The sequence below is a fragment of the Pipistrellus kuhlii genome, unplaced genomic scaffold, assembly GCF_014108245.1.
Source record: "Pipistrellus kuhlii isolate mPipKuh1 unplaced genomic scaffold, mPipKuh1.p scaffold_m20_p_69, whole genome shotgun sequence".
Lineage (NCBI taxonomy): Eukaryota > Metazoa > Chordata > Mammalia > Chiroptera > Vespertilionidae > Pipistrellus > Pipistrellus kuhlii.
The window spans coordinates 583,617-605,752 of record NW_023425572.1 but is presented as its reverse complement, the minus strand read 5'-3'; the positions used below and the strand labels follow the sequence as shown (position 1 = coordinate 605,752).

General features: G+C 40.1%; 1 protein-coding gene across 3 annotated transcripts in view; it reads left to right on the top strand.

Moving 5' to 3' along the window:
• The window catches only part of MID1 (midline 1), a 336,706-nt gene that overhangs the window by 167,704 nt on the left and 146,866 nt on the right, over window positions 1-22,136 (top strand). For 2 of the 3 annotated variants that reach the window (XM_036420488.2, XM_036420483.2), the window contains exon 1: window positions 20,926-21,183. The exons of the other annotated variant lie outside the window; for it this stretch is intronic. The gene's annotated coding sequence lies outside the window, so the exon portion shown is untranslated. Of the gene's footprint in view, window positions 1-20,925; window positions 21,184-22,136 lie in introns of those variants that run through there. 3 annotated transcript variants of the gene reach the window in all.

Here is a 22,136-nt window from a genome sequence, read left to right as displayed (position 1 = left end):
AAAAGGAGAAATTCAGGTGCTAGTTAACAATGGTCCATCATTTATTTGAGATAATTGGAAAGTTGGATATAACGTTATGTGTCTCAGTTTAGGGATTTGGGGGTATGGTTAGCATTAGGTTGATGCAAAATAAAATTTCATGTATACAATAGGTCTTTTTCTTTTGAATGTATCTGATATCCATCCTCCTTTGCAAATTCAGACCTTTACCTCCTCCCCTTTTATGTTTTTGTTGTCACAAATTATCCCCTTTTGTACTGTAAGTTTAATGGTTATATTTCTTGTAGTTTTCTGACCTTTTGTTCTTTGTTTCAGATAGAATATTTCTCTTGAGTATTTCCTGCAATGAAGGTCTTCTGGTAATAAATTCCCTCAGCTTCTGTATGTCTAGAAAAGTCTTTACTTCTCATTATATCTAAAGGATAGCTCTGCTGGGTATATTACTCTTGACTGATAATTTATCTCACTTGTTTGAATATTTGGTCCAATCTTCTAGCTTGTTTCTGCTGAGAAGTTTGATGATAACCTAATGGACTTTCCTTTATAGATTACTTTATTCTTTTCTCTGGCTTCCTTGAGAATTCTTTGTCATTAATTTATTTTAATCTTTATTAATTTTTGTTTATTTATTTATTTTTACATATTTTATTGATTTTTTTGCCCCCCTCCCCCCCTCCCAAACATCCCCTCCCTCCCCAGAGTTTTATGTCAATTGGTTGTACTTATATGCATGTATACAAGTCCTTCGGTTGATCTATTATCTCCCCCAGATCTTCCTCCCCTCCCCACTGTAATTTGACAGTCTGCCTGTTGCTTTACTTTCTCTATATCTGTCTCTTGGTTCATCAGTTTATAATGATCTTTTTCATCCACTAATGAGTGAGGTTAATCTTTATTATTGAAAGTGTTACATATGCCTCCCCTTTCCCCCAATTAACTCCTTTGAACCTGTCCCTGCCCTCTGCCCTAGGCCTTCACCCTCCTCCTCCTTCTCCTCCTCCTCCTTCTTCTTTGTTATTAGTCTTATATTGCTCCTTCTGATGGAGTCATATAGTTCTCATAGAGTTCTTTCACTTTTTATGCTCAAGTCTCTCTCTTTGTCCCTCTACATCATTTCTAGATTTCTATCTTCCATATCACTAATTCTTTCCTACATATGGTCAGTTCTGTTTCCTATACTTGCTAACTTATTCATGATCTCTTTTATTGAGCTCTACATCTCCAAAATTTCTATTTGGTTCTTTTGTAAAGTTTCAGCCTCTTTGGTAAAGTATTCTTTTTGTTTGTTGGTTTGGTTTCTAAGTTCATTAAACTGCCTCTGTGTTTTCTTGCATCTCCTTGAGGTTTTTCAGAACTGCAATTTTGAACTCTCTGTCATTTAAATCACATATTTCCATGTCTTTAAGTTTATTTTCTGGAGATTTTCTTTCTGGGCGGTCTCGTTACTTTGGTTATTCATGGTGTTTGATGGATTCCTTCTCTGTCTAGGTATCTATATATGAGTGGTACTTCTCTAGTAGATTAAAACAGAGTCTTTCTATTCTTTTCCAGTATGTGGTGTTGAATCATAGAATGTTTTTTGTTTGTTTGTTTAGCTCTCTGACTTTTCAGACCTCTGCAGGGTGGTGGAAAATAGCCTGTGTTCCCTGAGAAGGTGGGCACTTACCCTGTGATTTGGTTGTTCCAGTCCCAGGGGACCAACCTCACATGGGACTGTTGTAGACAATGGGTCTTCAAATCTGTGAAATCCCAGCACATTTTCCAGCAGCAAGATGCTATCAGCAGTGCAGCCTTGTTGTGTGGGGGTGGAATGAGCTACAGGAATTCAGCTACCTCCTTTAGTGCTTCACCCTCTCGGCAATGGCAACCTCAGACCTCTGAGATGCCCCACCTCCACCTGAACCTAAGATTAGTTGCAGAGTACACCCTTCACTCAGGGAAAAATGTGTTTCTGTAGTACCAATTCTCAGATTGCAGATAATATGTTCTGTAGCCCAACATGAAGGGTGAGGGGACGCAAGCTCTTGGAGGTTAAGGGGTGGTGGCAAGGCTGCACCTCTGTGATTCAGTTCTGTCCAGGTCACTGGGCTCAGCTATAGCTCATATTGCCCACTCCTGTACTAAATCTCTTTGCTCCTCCTGTCTGAGGGGAGTTCCAGTCACAGCCTGATTCTTCCCCTCTCTGGGCTGAGCTCCACAGTGAATTCCAGGCTGCAGGGCTACATCCATGGCTCCTTTGAGATCCTCTTCCTTCTGGCCTCCTTGGTTCACTTCCACTTGCCCACCTATAGATGTTTCAATGCACAGACCTCTCAGGCATGTTTGTGTGTTGAGGAGGGAATCATTTGTTGTATTACAGTTGTTCAAATTGTTGAAACTTCAAGGGGTGAGTTCAAGGGGATCTTTCCTATTACCATTCCTCTAACGTCATACCTTGTACTAAGCTCATATTCAATACTATTTAATTAATAAGCAAGCACACAGAAAACTCTGTCATCGAAATCACCCCATTTGTCAGCATCAATTCTCTACATCATCTGTGATAGTCTTTGAGATTTATGAATTTCAATTCCACTAAGTCAATTCTGAGCTACTGCCTTGAAGTTGTTTAAATTGTAACTTTCATTTGCACAAAACCTTAGGAATACCAATAAGGTGGCCTCTGACTTTTTGAGCTTTTGACATTCAGCCACCAGAGGCTGCTCTGAGACCTTTATACTCCTTTCACTTTGGGTCCAAATCCCTATGGGGAACCCTGTAAGGACTGATTTGGCTTCCATTGTTTGGAATTGTCCTTGCTCAGTGCAGTTCCCTGGTGGTCTGCTGTTGGAGCAAATGATTAATTGGAGTCAAGAGGAGATGCTGAAAGAAGACAAAACTACACATTACTGTTTTGCCCTCCTTGTTATTTTTAAACTCTTAATCTTGTTCTATTTCATTTAAGTAAAAGAGAATTGGCCAAAGCTTTTCTAATGCCATTTGCCAATTTTCATCATTTTTTCTGTTACATATTTTCAAAGAATTCTGAAGATTTTTTTAAAAGCCTTTATTTCATAATATTTACTTCCACGTGGTTTCTATTCTTTCACATTTTACCAGGATTTTATAGTTACTTTCATGCTGTTCACTCTTTTATTTTTTTAAAATCTTTGTCTTTCTCCTTTAAATCTTTCCCTTTATCTAACAAAACAAATCAAAACTTAAGTGGAGTATCTGCAATTAAATAAGAAGGATTAAAAGAGGTTTCAGGGCCTGTAATGTATTTTGTAGATAATCTTGGACAACTAAACACTGATTTAGTTTCTTCATGTGAAATTGTTTTTAGTCTTCTCAGGCAAAGGCAGGATCGTGGTAGTCATTGGTCAGCCATGAAAAAACAACTGATTCTGTTAAATATGTCACACTAAAGTGTATCCTTCTATGAGAATAAGTCACTACATAAAGATGCAAAGTTTTAGACCTATGTCAAATACCAATTACTAGTTTTGTAGCAGGCAAGGCCATCAATATGTAGATGATGTGGAAAATTTTAACACTGCAATTCTTGATTTCCAGACTTTTATTTTTTGTAAAATTCCATGTATGATTGAAAAAATGTATAAAAAGACATAATTTAAGTATGTCTTCTTAAATATACTTTATTTTCTACAGATTATGGAAAAAATCAATTGAACTTGAAGGAAAGTGAATACCTATTTTATTAGTTTTTACTTATAGTAAAAGATAAATATTTCAAGATTTCTTTTGCTCATAAAAGAAATTCTTGAGATAACATGAAACACTCCTAATGTTTCACTCACAGACTGGAACAATCTTTTCAAAGTCTGATATTTCACCTCCAGTGTAATCATAATGGTAGAGATCCTTACCCTAATAAATTCATGACTAAAGTAGGACACAAGGTCACTTATATTTTTAGGTAAAATAATGGCAGCTGTAATATGTAAATTGGCCCATATTTCACTAAATGCTTTGTTAAAAGTGGAATGCCCGTGACAGTGCCAGATTCATTTTCTGTGGTGGGTTCTGCTTTTCAGCTTGCCCTTACTAAGGAAAGAACCAGAAGTCACTTGTGCATGAGCAATACCTTATTAAAGCATCATGATTTCATGTGGCATATTTTTCTCTCAATTTGTCTGCCTGGCAATCGAATTCCTAAATATCATAGTTGAGCCTAGCCAAAAATGAAAAAATAAAAAACGTCGACCCACTGAAGTAACATTAGGTCAGCTTTGTGGGATGCATTGGCAGCCTGTCTGAACAAAGATGAGGGACTCAGGCACAGAAAGCCATCACGTGGCCCTGGCCCTGGAAGCCTTGCAGATGCATTGCATGACTCATTGTTAAACATGCCGAGAGCAGACAAATTCCAGGCAAGTGAAGCATCTGCTAATCCAACTGCAGTTAGGTAAGTTGCGTGATATTTGCCTTACTTGCTTTTCCCTAAGAAACTCCTCTCTACATTTCCAACTGCTCCTGAACACCACATGTCAAATGCACTGAATAACTGTATTAAGATAAAACTGTTAGCATTAAAGATAGGCACTTGAATTAGTATAACCCTCAGGCCAGTTATACTTCACTAAATTGCATAGGCTTTAAAATACCAGCACTACATTTTAAAATATGTATCCATAGCAACCTCTTTGTCTAGGGAATCATTACCTAGACATATGAAAGGGTACACATCTTTTCAAAGAAACAAGGAGAAATAAAGCCATAGTAGTTAACTGTCAACGATATTACTTTGGTTAAATTTGATTAGGGGCTTGATTCAGGAGGATATGGGGACTTTTAAAAACTTATTTTAAATTGATTTTTAGAGAGAAAGGAAGACAGAGAAAGGAAGGCACACCTCCTACTGGAAATCAAGCCCAAAACCTGGGCATGAGCCCTGACCAGGAATCTAATTGGTGGCCATTCAGTGCATGTGCTGACGCCCAACCAACTGAGCCACATCAGCCAGGATGGAAATGGCGGCTTTTAAGAAGTCTTTGCAATTTATGTGTTTCTTCCCAGTAGAATGGGATTTCATGCCTTTTTTTTTTATATCACCAAAGTGTTTTTACTAATGAGACATTTATTAAAATACCATGAAATAACTGGATTTCAGATATTTAAGAATAAATCACAGTCCTCCTCTTCCTGCCCACAGCATGCCTACCATTTTCTTAGAAAGCTCCTTCAATAGTGTACACAATGGTTATTATCCTGAGGTTTTTGCTGCACGTGGATCTTTGATGGTCACTTCGGGGGTATCTGTTACCAGACAGGACGTGGGATCATGTAAAAATCCACAATCCTTGTCTTGTGAGGTGACCTGATCTAAGTCATCCTGTTTCTAAGAAACTCTCTCTGATGGAATGGCCTTTCATTTGGTCATGTTTTATGACATGGACTGCAGGAGAAACCCAAGATTCAGGCTTTTTAAAATAATATCTAGTGACTAACTGAGGTAAAGTACAGGGCACACAGGTGGAAAGTCACTGAACTGAAGAGCCTACAAATTTCAACCTTTCCCTTCTCTTGGGTAAGGAGTGTCAGCGAAGAAAATCTTTTCCTCTACTCTCTTAGGTTTATTCACTCTTAGGTTTACTCACTGGGGCCTGTGAATTAAACTATCAAAAGCCAGACTGAACGGATAAAAGACACATAATTTTAAAAATAGTTATGTAGCCGAAACAGGTTTGGCTCAGTGGATAGAGCATCAGCCTGCAGACTGAAAGGGCCCAGTTTTGATTCTAGTCAAGGGCATGGACCTTGGTTGCAGGCACATCCCCAGTAGGGGGTGTGCAGGAGGCAGCTGGTCAATGTTTCTCTCTCATGGATTTTTCTAGCTCTCTATCCCTCTCTCTTCTCTGTAAAAAAAAAAAAAAAAAAAAAAAAAAAAAAAAAAAAAATCAATAAAAATATATTTAAAAAATAGTTATGTGCATAGGAGTTCACGGAGAAGGGGTGAAACACAAAAATACTTAGCGTTAGACTCAATGACTTATCTGCCCTTTTCACAAAGAAAAGGCTGTCTGGACTTCATGGGGAGACAAAATGTAGGGAAGTGACCAGGAGATGTATGGAGGAACTAACAGAAGTAAGTTTGTAGTAAGGTCTGTCTATGCAAGTTCACCTTAGTGTTAACACCCCATCTTCCATTATAAGAGTCACTCTTCTGTCCCTGGTATGGGAGGCACTTTCTTCAAAGGGAAATGTATGCCCTGATTTTAGGCAAATAAGAGGAAGGCAGAGAACTCTTCCTGAATCCGTTAGTTCTCAGTTGCCTTAAACTCAAAATAATCCTGATGTCAAAGAGGCATATTCTGAGCCACTTCAAGAGTTAAACACATCAAGTTTGAAGCTTGTATTCGCTAGTGTCAGTCAGGGCTGGCTTCAGAGGCAAGTATGTGGTCCCGCAAAGCCCCCAGCTTAATGATTGGCTGAGTGGGTGCGGCTGCGCTCCAATAAAACTTTATGGACAGGGAAATTTCATACATTTTTCACATGATACGAAATAGAATTCTTTTGATTTTTTTTTTCAACCATTTGCAACAGTTGAGTCATTCTCAGGTGTGGTCTCCAGGTGGTGGGCAGAATTTGGCCTGAGGGCCTGAGTTTGCAGACCTCTGATCTAGAAAGGTGGTACAGCAGCCAGCAGCATCAGCCCCACCTGGGAATTTGTCAGAAATGCAAATTTCCAGGCCCCACCCTAGACCTGCTGAATCAGAAATACCAAGGTGGGGCCCAGTAATTGTGTTTTAACAAGCCCTCTAGGGGATTCTGACGCTCAAATTTGAGAACCAGTGCTCTAGACTGATGTATTCCCAATCTTGGCTGTTCATTTTAATCCCATAGGAGAGCTTTTCAAAACTCTCCCTGCCAAGGCCCAACCCAGATCAATTAAACCAGAGTCTCTGTGGGTGAGACCCAGGTACCCGTATATTTTAAATCTCTTCCAAGTGATTTCAGTGGGCAGACGAGGCAACTAATGCTTTCATTATACAAATAAGGAAACTGATCTTACAGTCTCTTTAAGCATCTCGCTGGAGATACATAACAAGAAAAGATAGGTATGACACAGCCTGCTGTCAGTTCTTTAGATACATGAGCATTAAAATGCTACATTTGGTCATGGAATGTGTTTGCCACAAGCTTCAGGGGTCATGTTATCTTTTATTACTTGCACTGATTAATTAAAAACACATCTGGAAACATGCCCAAAATAAAATGAAAACTAGCTTTAGAAACTCGTTAGGCCAGACAATATGACTATAATTGGAAGAAATAACCGGGCAGAGGCTCAGGACAGTCCCATCTGTAAGCACTTTGGGTTGAGGCGAGACCTTCAAGATTGTGGTGGAGGACAAAGCCCGGAGCTACTTGCCAGTGTGTCTGAGCACTTGTTTCCTGTTCCATCTGTGGAACACACAGAAAAGTCCGAGCCTTAAAAGTCATTAATGAAAGTGAGAAACCAACAGTTGCATGCTTATCATGTGTTTTATGGCTCTTTAGGACTCCCAGGCCCTGGGCATTTTTTAAAGGGAACTTTAAAATGATGCCTGCTTTGTTCTGATTTTCTCAACAAAAGCTTCACCGTATCTGTGCATTCCATGGGAGGAAGAACACGGGCTGTCCACCCAAAATAGAGCTGGAGAAAGTGAGGCACGGGTGGAAATTGGGTCATGTCATGATTACAAGTGAAGCTACATAAGCACATTGCATGTTTTTATTGTTTTAGTAATTGCCTGATCATAGTGCAGGTTATGATTTTTGAGCATTTACTGTGTGCTGTGTCTTCATATAATAGTTCTGCGGTTAAGAGCATGTTTTCAGGGGCCAGTCAGCCTGCATGCACAAACCACAATCTGTAGCCCTCTGGTTAAGTGAGCTTAGCAAGTCTCATTGCCTCTGTGCCTCTATTTTCTCCCCTAGAAAATGGGGATAATAATCTCATAGGATTAAAGGAGAATTAAATGTGCTCACAAGTGTGTGGCATCTAGTAAGCACTCAGTAAATGTTAAATGATATTTTAAAACAAATCGCTGGGTTCAAACCACAATAACTGAGGGAGAATAAGCAGCTAAGCCATATTCACACAGTTGCTAAGTGATTAACTTTATATTTATATTTGGATTCAGGCTGGTTTTGGGATTGGTACTCCAAGCCACAGTGCTATACTGCATTGATTGGGATTAATAAATCAAGTATTTATGGCCAATTTTCCCCAGGTATGTGTAAACATATCCCTAGACCTTCTTTTTATCTGGACGATTTTATAATGTCTGTGACAACTCCTCCCTCAGGAGACTGAGGCAGGGAGGTGGCCCCTCCTGCTAAGCACAGGTGAGCTCATGCTCAAAGACATGGCTCCCTGATGGCTTCCGGGGGATGGGTTATTTAGGGGGAAAATCTTTAGTCATGGTGGCTAAAGGAGGTGGGGTCATGGCTCTACTGATTGGTTGGGGCCAGGATAGGGTGTAGTCAATCATTGTGTCAAGTCCTGATGTCAGATAAGGCATTGCTCTGTCTGGTTTTCCTGAGTGTATGGTCTGTAGGGTAGGCCAGCTTTCATGGGCCTGGGATTGAAACACACTGAAGTCAAGATGTTATCTTTAGTTGGAGTGAAATTCTATTTCTGTGGTCAAAGACCTGAGGCTTTGTTCCTAAGATAGTTGGATGCTGACCAGAATGTAATGTCATAAGCACTTAATGATTAAGGAAGAGAGTAGATGGACAGAAAGAAGAAAGGGTCATGTTAAATAAATGGAGTTCCTGTGTGGTTATATCTCCACCCAGCAGCTACAATTAACTTTAAAAAGTCAATTGGTTGTTTTCATTTTGTGGCTTCAAAGCCTCCAAGTCTCCCCCACCTAACTCTGACGAATACCCAAAACTCTTCCAGTGATCTACTAGACCCTACATGACCTGCAAACACACACACACACACACACACACACACACACACACACACACTCCTGGGACCTCAGCTCCTACTTACTCACTCATAGGCATCTTGTTCTCTGGCCCTAGATCTTCTGCAATTATTGTTCCCTCTGCCTGGGTAACTCTGCCCTATCCATTGCAGTAGCTGAAAGTCTTGCTTACTCACTTCCTTACAACCCTGCTGCAATGTCACCCTATAAAATACCAACTTTCCTACCCCTCCCCAACACTCCCTGCCCCCTCATCATCCGACCCACTTTGCATTTACTTGCTGATTTGTTTGTCTATCTCCACCAGAAGGTATGCTCATGATGGAAACCCTTGGCAATTCATGGCACATAGTAAGCTCTCAATAAATACTTTTTGAAGGAGTGATTATCCATTCCAGCATGAGAAAGTTATACCACCACATCTTGGTTAGTATGAGGTTAAGGTATGAGAACTTCTTAGCCATTTTTTTTTAAAGGAAACACTTATCTTTACACTTGAGATATTTGGATACTCTGGAAATGATGAAAATCAATTCATAGAGATCTACAAATATCTATATTTTGTTAATGAAATCAATGACTAAATCACTTATTCACCAATTAGCTTGGAGGAAGGAAGAAACCTCCATAGGCTGCATTTCTAACTGGAAATGAATCACAGAAATGGATTCCATTGGTAAAGCCATTCAGAAATTGTGAATGGAGAAGGGAGCCCTCATTCACAGTCCAAAAGAAATGGTCCTAAAATCCACATTTTTTTCTACATAGCACAACAGTGAGGCCTTTTTCATGAGGATTACCCCATCAATAGGCATATGTGTGTTTTTTCCCCACCACCTACCAATGATTAGATGAACACAAACCAAATTTGGAGAACCATTAAAAGTAAATAAAAAGAATTGAAGTGCTTCAGTTTTCAAATGTAATAGGAAATGAGTAGTCTATCTTGAAGGTGCAGTGTGAGATACTTGGGCAGTAGATTGACATTGGGGGTTTCAGAACTAAATCAGAACCTGAGTGATAAATCCCAAAGGTCCCTATATGAGGCCCAGGCAATGAGGGAGCATTGTAGCGAGTCATGAGTGTTTTGGGTTTTGATGCTTTTTTCTAAAAGAGCTGCATCTGGATGAGAGTGACAGCACCACGTGCTAAAAAGAGCATGGGCATTGGAGTCAGAGAGATGGGTTACATTTCCTGATACAAACCATGAACTTGCTGCATCTTCTAGATGGCCTAATGTATCACTGGTCCATGAAGGATATGGGATTCCTCTCATATCTTTCCATCCCATGCAGCACAAATACCTCCTGTGGGGTTTTATTTTATTAAATAGCACATCTCTCTAGTGCAGGTTTCCACTTTTTAATTTAAGCTTTAACTAAGACTTCTTGGAGTATGGTACATCATCTGGTTTTGAATTTCTTTAATTGGGTTAGATTACTTTGTCCAGTTGAAGATAAGAATCACCAATTAGTTGGTTTCTAAAGAGGACCATAACAAAATTATATTTTTCCCAAGTGGATACAGTTTAGGAGAAATATTAGTAGGGCTTTTGATACAAGGCTATGAATAAGAGTACAGTTATATTGTTTATTGTATGATGTTATTGCTCATTAAAATAACTTTAAACAGCATTAAAATTTACTCATTAAAATAACTTTAAACAGCAGAACTACTTATTAAATAAACTACAGAGGAAATACAAGCCCTTTCTTTTGTAAATTAATAAATTAAAAGAGAAATAAAATGAAGCCTCGCCGAAACTGGTTTGGCTCAATGGATAGAGCATCGGCCTGTGGACTGAAAGGTCCCAGGTTCGATTCCGGTCAAGGGCATGTACTGTGGTTGCGGGCACATCCCCAGTAGGGGGTGTGCAAGAGGCAGCTGATCGATGATTTTCTCTCATCGATGTTTCTAACTCTCTATCCCTCTCTTCTCCTCTCTGTAAAAAATCAATAAAATATATATTTTAAAAAATGAAACCTCATTTGAATGCAGTTTCTCAGACATTTAGAGCTCTTCAACGAACATGGAGGAAGCTAAGGCACTGATATTAAATGTTTGCATTTTTTTCTTTGCCAGGACTCATTATATTTGTCTTGCATCTTGCACCAGGAGAATAGCACAGGAAAGCCTAGCTCAGTATGTGTGAATTTCCATAGTGGCTCCCAGCAGAGGAGAAGCTCATGATGAGCCATATAGTTATAAGGAAATAAAGACAAATATTATTTCCTTGGCTATTAAGAAAGTATAAAACACCCTGACTTGTGTCTACTAAAGGAAAGAGACATATAAACCTTAATTCTGAGATACTTTTTAAATATATATACTTTATTTATTGATTTTTTACAGAGAGGAAGGGAAAGGGATAAAGAGTTAGAAATATCGATGAGAGAGAAACATCGATCATCTGCCTCCTGCACACCTCCTTCTGGGAGTGTGCCCACAGCCAAGGTATATGCCCTTGACCGGAATCGAACCTGGGACCCTTCAGTCTGCAGGCCGACGCTCTATCCACTGAGCCAAACCAGTTAGGGCTTGAGATACTTTTTATCTTTACCAACATCTTATGTCCAAGTATAAATATTATGCATGAAGTGGGAGAGTGTTTTTACTAATCAGCAAAGAAATACAGCCATTTCAGCAATCTTTCTGTATGTTTGAGAAGGACCAATCTAAAGGATGAAGCATTATCATTTTATAGCAAGGAGTGCAAATCCTATTCAAAGCTTTTTTTTAATTAAAATTTCTGTTCACCTTCTGTCCATGTGATTATAAGTGAACCAATCTGACTTGCTTATTTCTAACATATATAAACTGATATCTGATTCACAAAATTTAAGATTTTAATCTCTAAGATGAATTTAAAAGTCAGCTATGGGCCTTAAAATATTAAATGTTTGAGAGACTAATCCTTTCATATATCGGAAGAATAATTAGGATAAAGAGTAAAATGGTAATAATATGAAGAACAGTAACCAGCTAGTCCTAACTATACTGAAACCCACGTACACAAAAGAATTTGAATCAAGAATAATGCCAATAAGGAATAAGAAGAAAATAGAGTCTGGTCAGTCTAATGAATTATTAAAGCATCTAGAATGTAGAATTTTTGGATTAAGGCTAATAACTTTCTCACTATACATGGCAAATCAGTCATAAGCTGAGAAAATTAAATCTGTGATGGAGAAGAGGAAATGCCAATCACATCGTTTGTTCATGACATAGTGACATTGCACTTGGGGTCCAGAATGGGCCCATCAGGCATGTAACTTCTCTAATGCTCTATCCTGACTCTTTTGTCAATTGTGGGGCAGGTAATCATAAAATACTACAAGTTTACAGGAAGTGGGTTTAAGGATGAAAAGTTGATTTCATAACCAATGCATATATTTTATTTTAAATAAATTTAAATTTTTAAACTGTATTTTACTTTTCAATTAACTAGCTATTCAACATTATTATTAGTAGTATTAGTATTATTATTATTATTTTGTTTCTGGTGTACAACACAGTGGTTAAACAACTATATAATTTAGGAAATGACTCTCCCCTATAATTCTAATACCCATTTGGCACCATACCTTGTTATTACACTATTATTAACTATATTTGTTATGCTGTACTTTACATCCCTGTGACTATTTTATAACTACCAATTTGTACTTTTTTTTTTAAAGAAGTAATTTTTTAAAATATATTTTATTGATTTTTTTACAGAGAGGAAAGGAGAGAGATAGAGAGCTAGAAACATCGATGAGAGAGAAATATCGACCAGCTGCCTCCTGTACACCCCCTACCGGGGATGTGCCCGCAACCAATGTACATGCCCTTGACCAGAATCGAACCTGGGACCTTTCAGTCCTCAGTCCAACGCTCTACCACTGAGCCAAACCAGCTTCGGATAATTTGTACTTGTTAATCCCTTCACCTTTATCAGCCCGAAAGACCCTTTCAAACTAGCAGCCCCATTTTTTCTCTTTATTTATGGTTTTCTTTGTTTTGTTTGTTCATTTGTTTTATTCTTTAGATTTCACAGATAAATGAAATCATATGGTATCTGACTTTCTCTATGTGACTTGTTTCACTTAGCATAATATCCTCTAAATCCACCATGTTGTTAAAAATTGTAAAATTTCATTTTTAATGGCTGAGTAATATTCCATTATATATATCTCACCACTTTTGTCCACTTGTTTATTGATGGATACTTGGGTTGCTTCCACATCTTAGCTATCCAATAAAAAGGTAATATGCAAATTCTTCACTCCATCACAAAGATGGTGGCACCCATAGCCACAAGATGCCAGCTCCCAGTCCTCTCAGCCCTGCCAGAGTCCCCCAGTCCCACAGGGGCGGCCACTGAGAGTGGGCAGCGTGAGCGGCCTGGTGGAATGTTTGCTTTCTTGCCACGGCGACAAGGCAAATGTTCCACGCTCAGCCATGGATGGGTCTCTGGGCTGAGGAGAGACTCTGGGCAGTGGGCACAGAGCGTCCAGGCCCCACAAAGAGCTACTGGTGCATGGATTCGTGCACAGGACTACTAATTGTAAATAATGTTGCATATATCTTTTATTTAAAATTTGTGTTTTAGATTTCTTCTGATAAATACCCATAACTGTAAATGCTGAGTCATAAAATAGGTCTATTTTTAATTTTTTGAGGAACCTCTATGCTATTTTTCATAATGGCTGCACCATTTTGTAATCCTACCAACAGTGCACTAGGGTTCCCTTTTCTTCACATCTTTACCAACCCTTGTTTGTTAATTTATTAATGATAGCAATTCTGACAGATGTGAGGTGATGTCTCATTGTAATTTTAGTTTGTATTTCTCTAATGAATAGTGACATTGAGCATCTTTTCATGTGTCTATTGGCCATCTGTATTTCATCTTTGGAGAATTGTCTATTCAGGTCTTCTGGCCATTTTTTAATATGATTGTTTGGGGTTTGTTTGTTTTTTAGGGTTGAGTAGTATGGTTACTTAAAAATTTTATCTTCCCTGATGAGATATATCGAGAAAAAATATATTAAGAGTGATGTCCCTCCCTGGACAGTTTGGCTCAGTGGATAGAGTATCAGCCTGCAGACTGAAGGGTCCTGGGTTCGATTCCAGTCAAGGGCACATGCCCAGGTTGTGGTCTCAATCCCCAATATGAGGGATGCAGGAGGCAGCCAATTGATTATACTCTCTCCATCATTGATGTTTCTGTATCTCCCTTTCCCTTTCTGTCTAAAATCAATACAAATAAAAAAATATATAAAAGAGTGATATCAGAGTTTACTGCTTATGTTTTTTTCTTGGAGTTTTATGGTTTCAAGTCTTACATTTAAGTCTTGAATTCATTTTCAGTTTATTCTTATATATTGTAAGAAGGTGGTGTAGTTTTATTTTATTTTTTGCATGTATCTGTTCAACTTCCCCAACACCATTTATTGAATAGTCTGTTTTCACTCCATTTTATGTTTTTGCCTCCTTTGTCATATATTAATTGGCCATATAGGCATAGGTTTATTTCTATTCTGTTCATTTATCTACATGCCTTTTTATGCCAGTACCAGGATGTTCTGATTACTATAAAGCTATAGTAATATAGCTTGATATCAGGTAGCATGATCACTCCAACTTTCTTCTTCTTTCTCAAGATTGCTGTGGCTCTTCAGGTTCCTTTGTTGTTCCTTAGACAAATGTTAGGATTATTTCTTCTAGTTCAGTAAAAAATGCCATTGGAATTTTGATAGGGATTTCAATGAATCTTTAATTACTTTGGGTAGTATGGACATTTTATTGGTGTTATTTTTTCCTATCCATGAGTACAGTTTATGCTTCCATTTATTTGTATCTTCAATTTCTTTCTTCAGTGAATTTTCTAAGTACAAATCTTTTATCTCCTTGGTTAAATTTAAACCCTAGGTCTTTTTTTTATGCAACTGTAAATGGAATTGTTTTCTTAATGTGTCTGACAGTTCATTATTGCTGAATAAAAATGTAACCAATTTCTGAATATTAAATTTGAATCCTTCTATTATAGTTTACTAAATTAATTGATCACTTCTAGTATTTTTGGTGGAATCTTCAGGGTTCTTTATATATAGTATCTGCAATTAATGCAGTTTTACTTCTTCCATTCTAATTTGGATATCTTGTATTTCTTTTTTTGTATGATTGCTGTGGTAGGGCTTCCAATTCTATGTTAAATAAGAATGGTGAAAGTAGACAAGGACCCTGTTTTATTCCTGATCTTAAGGAAAATGCTTTTAGCTTTTTCCTGTTTAGTATGATGTTTTCTGTGAGTTTGTCATATAGAGAGAGCTTTTATTATGTTCAGGTATGCTTTCTTTGTTCCCACTTTGCTGAGAGTTTTTATTATAAATGGGTGGTTGGCTTTCGCCAAATGCTTTTCCTGCATCTATTAATATGATCATATTATTTTTATCCTTCATTTTGTTTATGTGGTGTATCACACTAATGCATTTGTGGATCCCAGGAATAAATCCCATGTGATTATTTTATGATCTTTTTAATATATTGCTGAATTCAGTTTGCTAATATTTAGTTGAGGACTTTTGTATCTATGTTATCAGGGAAGTTGTCCTATAATTTCCTTTTCCTTTTTCTTTTTTTTGTAGTTTATTTTGGTCTGGTTCTGGAATAGAGATAATTGATGTAGCCTTATAAAATGAGTTTGGGAGCCAATCTTCTTCTTGAATGTTTTGGAATAGTTTAAGAATAGTTGTTAATTTTCTTTAAATGTTTGATGAAATTCACCTGTGAAGCCATCTGGTTCAGGACTTTTATTTGTTGGGAGTTTTTTATTATTGATTTGATTTCATTGATAGTAAGCGGTCTGTTCAGATTTTCTGTTTCTTCTTGATTCAGTCTTGGAAGATTTATGTTTCTAGGAATTTACCCATTTCTTCCAGATTGTCCAATTTGTTGGCATATAGTTTTTTGTAACATTTTCTTATAATCCTTAGTATTTATGTGGTCTCAATTGTCACTTCTCTTTCATTTCTGATTTTATGTATCAATATTTGGGTCTTCTCTCTTTGTCTTTTGATGAGTCTGGCTAAAGGTTGATTGATCTTGTTTATCTTTTCAAAGAACCAGCTCTTGGTTTCATTGATCTTCTATTTGTTTAGATTCTATTGTTTATTTCCACTATGATCTTTATTCTTTCCTTCTTTCTACTCACTTTGAGCTTTGTTTGTTATTCTTTTTCTAATTCCTTTAGGTTTAAGATTAGATTGGTTGGTTTTGTTTTTTTTTTGTTGTTGTTTGTTTGTTTGTTTGAGACTTCTCATTTCTTTCTCTCTTTTTTTCTTTCTTCTTTTAAATGAGACTTCTCATTTCTTGAGATAGGCCTGTATTGCTATAAATTCCCTCCTGTGACTGCTTTTGCCTGGATCCTATGATCATCCTATTGTGATCAAAAAGCACTTACCTCTTTAATGCTATCTTCCTCATTGTCATCCCACATCCTTCCAATATAATTTTATCAGTTAGGAATTGGTTCATCTAGTAACACAAATTTCAAAACATTGGCTCAAACAAATTAGCAGTTTATTTTTCAGAAGTTGTATAGTGTCATCAAGTGTCGTACAGTATTTGATTCAGAAATTGAAGAATCAATCTTGGAAGGTAGGATATTGTGTTGACATGAAGCAGAAAGTTCAGCTGGGAGTGTAGGGAATATTTGACAGTGGGAGAAGTATACTAAAACCATTGCTAAGGCATACATAAACCTTTACCAGATTAAGAGGGAAATGATGAAGGATCAGCCATATTTAATTGATAAACAAAAGCTAGAAAATGTCAAAATATTTCACCTCTAAAAGCATAGGATTATTTAATAGTAAGTTAAAATTAAAATTTTAAATGATGTGACTTGTTTTAATTCTTAATTTTCAAGTGAGAATCCACTTCCAGCTTCATATGGAAGCTGTGATATCATATGGTGGAAGGGGCAAGAGAGCTCTCTGGGGTCTCTCTTATAAGGGCACTAATCCCAATCATGAGGGATCTATCCTCATGATCTCATTACATCTCAAAGACACTATTTTCTAATACCATCCCATTGAGCGTTAGCATTACAATATAAGGATTTTGGTGGTGGGGAGGGGGGTTCAAACATTCAGTCCATAATTTGCCCACTGTCCACTGAAAAATCTTAGGCTTAGAGATGTCAATTGGTCTATCTGCGGTAGGTCCATCAGCTAGTTTACTGGCCACATCAACACTGGAAATGGACTCCAAATTATATTTGCCATCCCTGCCTCTGGTATGCCACATTGCTTTCATTAACCAACTGAAAAAAACAACCTAACTTAATGAGTACTTATACTCAGTGAGTAGAAATGTGTTTCTTTTTTGTGACATCCTATAAAAATTATATGTGGGATTTCCTTTCTCTTCTAAGCAGGGACTTGGTTTTGTTGTCAACTTAAATTACCTTCACTAATCACCTCAAATACAATATTCCTCAAATTTTCCTCTGCCACCATAAGTATAAACAACTGGGTTTCTGGAACCTCTTAAGGAGAATCAACATACGCTTTTCAGAGCCCCCGAAGGACCGTACACTTGCACCAGGCACACTGTTCAGGTGGCTGAGTAGGCAACTTCAATGATTGTGATGACGTGTCCTGACACATATTTCAATAAACTATCCGAAGAATCTGATACCGTTTCTATCTTTGTATAAACACTACTTCCAGATGTGTTAAACTATTAGAGCACTGAGACGGGACACAGGTACTGCTTGTTGTCCCCTAAGGTGTCCATCCATGTTCAGGAGAGCCTGACCAGGACCACCTGCCCAGAGACCTGTGTTGTGTTTGTTGTGGAGGTCTGCTTATAACCAAACTTGGACATAACTGCACAGGTTTATCGTTTAGGCTGTGTGTGTGTGTGTGTGTGTGTGTGTGTGTGTGTGTTATAGCTGATCTGTCAAGACTACCCTATCCCTTCAGCTCACATTTGCAAATGCTGTTAATCACCGACTGGGAAACAGAAATCCCTTCCTTTGGTGAATTTGTTTACTCTGTTTCCAATAAATGGATCTAATCCTCATTGAATGAACACCCCCAGGACCATTTATTTAATTAGAAATATTTTTAGACTATATTTATTGGTAAATGAAAAGAACTTCATGAATTTGCACTGATTATTTTTCTTAGGAGTTTACTGCATAATTTCTGGATACAGTTTATTTTACAATAAAAATCCCAAACACTAACTTTGATTCCTGGTGCAGCCATTTATAAGGATAAAACCTTGGTTTATCTGCTTTGCCTAAATGACGCAGTCTTTTCATGTTAGCCTGGCAGCTGTGATGTCCACTTTTTAGTATCTTGGTGGAGATTAAAAGGTGCACATTTGTGATGTGCCTGACAAAAGGCTTGGTTCATAGTAGGTACTCATAAGTGGTGTTTTCTAGGACATCACCATAGCGTTTTTTTCCTTATGTATTAGGAGAAGATGGTAGAGATAACCAGCATCAGTCACTGTGCCCTTTCATGTGCCCACAGGAGATTATCATAAATATTCCTCCTAGAGAGCTTGTAATCTATAGCTGATAAGATGTATAATATGTAGACACAAAAGTGTGTGATGCCTTCAGATAAAAACACAGCAAATGCCTCACAATGATGCCCATGCAACTGACGCTCTGTTTTAGAAGGCTGGTCTCTTCTCTTTCACTCTCACCTGGATGTGGCTCAGATGTGGGAGCGTTGGGATACAAGAGGGCATTATGCTTATTGCTCTCATAAGCACAGAATAGACGGACTGAGTGATGGTAAGAAGTTCACCTTAGTAGTCTAATTTTCCAACAGATGGCTTTTCCCTTTTTATTTTTATATTTTTAAAATATATTTTATTGATTTTTTACAAAGAGGAAGGGAGAGAGATAGAGATTTAGAAACATCAAGGAGAGAGAAACATCCATGAGCTGCCTCCTGCACACCCCCCACTGGGGATGTGCCCACATCCAAGGTACATGCCCTTGACTGGAATCGAACCAGGGACCCTTCAGTCGCAGGCCGATGCTCTATCCACTGAGCCACACTGGTTTTGGCTCTTTTCCCTTTTTAAATGTAGCAGTGGCAGCAGTCTGATTGGTTTCCAGGGAAGCGGCACTTTGCATTTTGTTTTCTTTTCACACGTGGTTGCTGAGCACCTACTGCACAGGAGGGCCAGTGAAAGTGGCTGGGGACATTAAGATGAAGAGGACACCATTCCCTTGAGAGTTGTATAGGTTGGAGGAGAGACAGAGCCCTGGATATGAAAGTGCAGGACAGCATGGCAGGGAGACAGCATGGTTTGCTCAAGCTGGTGCTTCCCATCTCTCGACTCAGCACAGCTCTTCCCAACTCGTGTTCAGTGTCCTCACTGGGGGGAAAGGAGGCAATTTACACCATGGGTATTGGCAAAAGCTATACCTTTTGGCTTTTTCCCCCCTTGAGAACTGGTTGTTAAACATTTACCAGCACACCACCGGGTGCCTGCAAACTGCTCTATGGCAAAGAGGAGGGAAGAAATTAATTTGTCCTGGGGTATTTGAGGAAACCACAAGAGTGCTGACATTTGACCTTGTGGTATGGCGGGGGGGGGGGGGGGGGGGGGGTAGAGGAGAGGGAAAATGGGGGAGACTTGGGAAGGGCAAGGCAAATGCAGGTGGCAATCCCAGCTCATATTTACCTTTGAGGTGATGACAGCAGAAGGCAAATGCAGTGCCGAGAAGCTTCTATTGATAAGGCAATAAATAGATGTGCCTTGGGATTAAGCTCCGGCACTGCACAACCCAACCACAGACAATGACCTGACCTAAATGTCAATAGTGCGGAGGTGGAAGAACCCTGGCCTCGGTCAGAGTGAAGAGTTCTGAAGTCAGTGCCAGAAGAGGACTGGTCAGCTTGGGATAGGTGGGGGGGGGGGGGGGGGAGGTGACGACCTCCAGGCCCAGATATTGGGCTGCCAGGTTGTCTGTCACAGACCTGGTCAGAGTCCCCATCCATTGAACCCATGCAGGTGGCACTCCTGAAGCTGCCAATTCCTTATTTGCTAAGTTGGTTTTTTTTCTCTCTGATACCAAGCATTTTGCCATATTTATTGAGTTATTCTCACAAAATGTTGGCCACTTCTTGGGGGGAAAACATGCCACCAGTAATCTGTGCTCCGCCCGCACTCTTTTGAAACCGGAACGTTAGATTTGCAAATCGCATCGGCTACGAGTTGAATAAAGTTATTGTTTATAAGGAGGGAAGAAAGCAAACTTGGGACATTCTTTTTAAGTCTGGGCTTCAGTTTCTAAGCAGCCGAGGAGTTAGCTTCCCTCCTCTTCTCGCTGAGACCGTGTTAAGTTCTCCAGATCAACCCTGCAGGGAAGGCGATACTTTTTCTTAACCAAACATCAGTGTTTATGTTACTAATAACAAGTTTGTTACCTAGAATGATGCCTTGGGTCCTCAAAAGGAAAAGGTGCTGGTTCATTTGCTGCGTTTCAACAGGTCCGTGTGCAGGTTGCCTTGAGCTCTTTCCTAGATGGATGTGCCTTCCATTGCGCTGGGAAAGAGGCAGGTGACACCTCCTCCCTTGATTGCTCATTTCCGTTCAGGTTTCTACCTGACCATTTGGTTTCCTCCTCAGAGTCTGCAAAAGCAGGACTCCAGGTGCAATAGAGCGGACTCTGAGGGCTGCACTTTCCTGATGAACCAATCCTGCCCTCCCAATGCTTTGTGTCCTTAGGGAGCTCTTAAAGGCCTGGCCCTGAGGTCCTAAGCTGGCCCAGAGCTGAGAGATAAGCATAGAACCCATCTTTGGCCTGGGGCGCTTGGGCCAGTATTTCCAGCTGCCTCCAGGCATTTAAATCCTGCCTGGGCTCTAATCCTTGGGAGGCGGTCCCTCTGGCTCCCAGGCCCCGCCCCTGCGTCCTGATTGGCCGGGCTCCTCCGGGGCCCTAGCCGCCCGCCTACGACGGCTCTGAGACCTGATTTGAAATAAGAGCCAGGCGGTCCTCGCTGCCCCGCTGCCGACTTTTCATAGGCTGTGGGAGCGGAGCCTGAGAAACTTGACATTGCCTCGGGCGGAGAGCATGTAGCAACAGATCAAAGGAAAAGCGGAAGAAAACGTGCTCTTCGCAGCCCGGAGCGCCCCGAGTTGCTTTTGTCTCGCGTTCCCCCTAGGAGGACCCAGCGTGGGCTGCGAGGCAGCTCGCTCCCTGCCGATGGGTCATGGGATTCTCAACATGAGGCAGGTAGGTGCCGGGGCCGCGCAGGCGGCTGGGGGTGGGGTGGGGGGGCAGCTCGGGGTCCCGGGATGTCCCCCGCTGCGCCGGCTTGATGAGCAGATGCCTGGCCGGGAGGTCCGCTGGGCGCAGACCGGGCTGCATTTTACTAAGGGAACCGAGAGGCAGAGTTTCTGAGATGCGCCCCCTCCCAGCCCTCCCGCTCCCCCTCGCTCCCCCTTCCTGCTTTTCCTCTCCTGGTGCTCGGTGATGTCAGGCGGTCATTGTAAGGGGCTTAGAAGCGGTTTGTAGAATATGTAAATCACCGCCAGTGTGCAGTCCCCGGAGTGTATTGTGCCAGGATCCACCCCGAGCTGTTCAGCCTCCGTCCCGCGCTTTGGGTTGGAATAAAGACAGCTGAATATCCTGAAAAAGAATTACACGGGGGCCCTTATCTCATTCTGGCTCCCCGCTCTCAGCCCTCACCGGTTTTATGGCCAAGAAAGGAGCACAGACAGTTCCTTCCAGAAGAACGCAGACTTGCTCCTCTGTTCTGGCAGTTTGGAAACCCCGCTGGGTCCGGACCAGAGAGGACACCCCTGAAAGCAGGGAACTGAGAACGCCCCGGGGGGCTGCCTCAGCGAGTCTTTGAGGCGAATTCTACACCAGCAGCCCAGGGCGTGCGGATAAAATCCCTTATCAGCCGGGGCGGAGGCTTACGGCTCTGCCATTAAGGAAAAGAAAGAGTGGGCGCTGGAGGCTAGGAGAAGGGTGTCATTTACAACCCAGCCACAGTTATGGGAGAATCCTGTGTCAATATTTAAATATCCGGATCTGTACGCAGAAGGCAGAGACAGGACCGGGAGAGCTTGCCAGGAGGCTGGCGAGGGCTGAGAGTCGCAGGAGGAGTGGCTGCTTTGCCAGCTCGGAGGAAGTCTGGAGGAAAAGTTCCCTTCTTCACTTTTCCTTCTGAGCCATGTTGA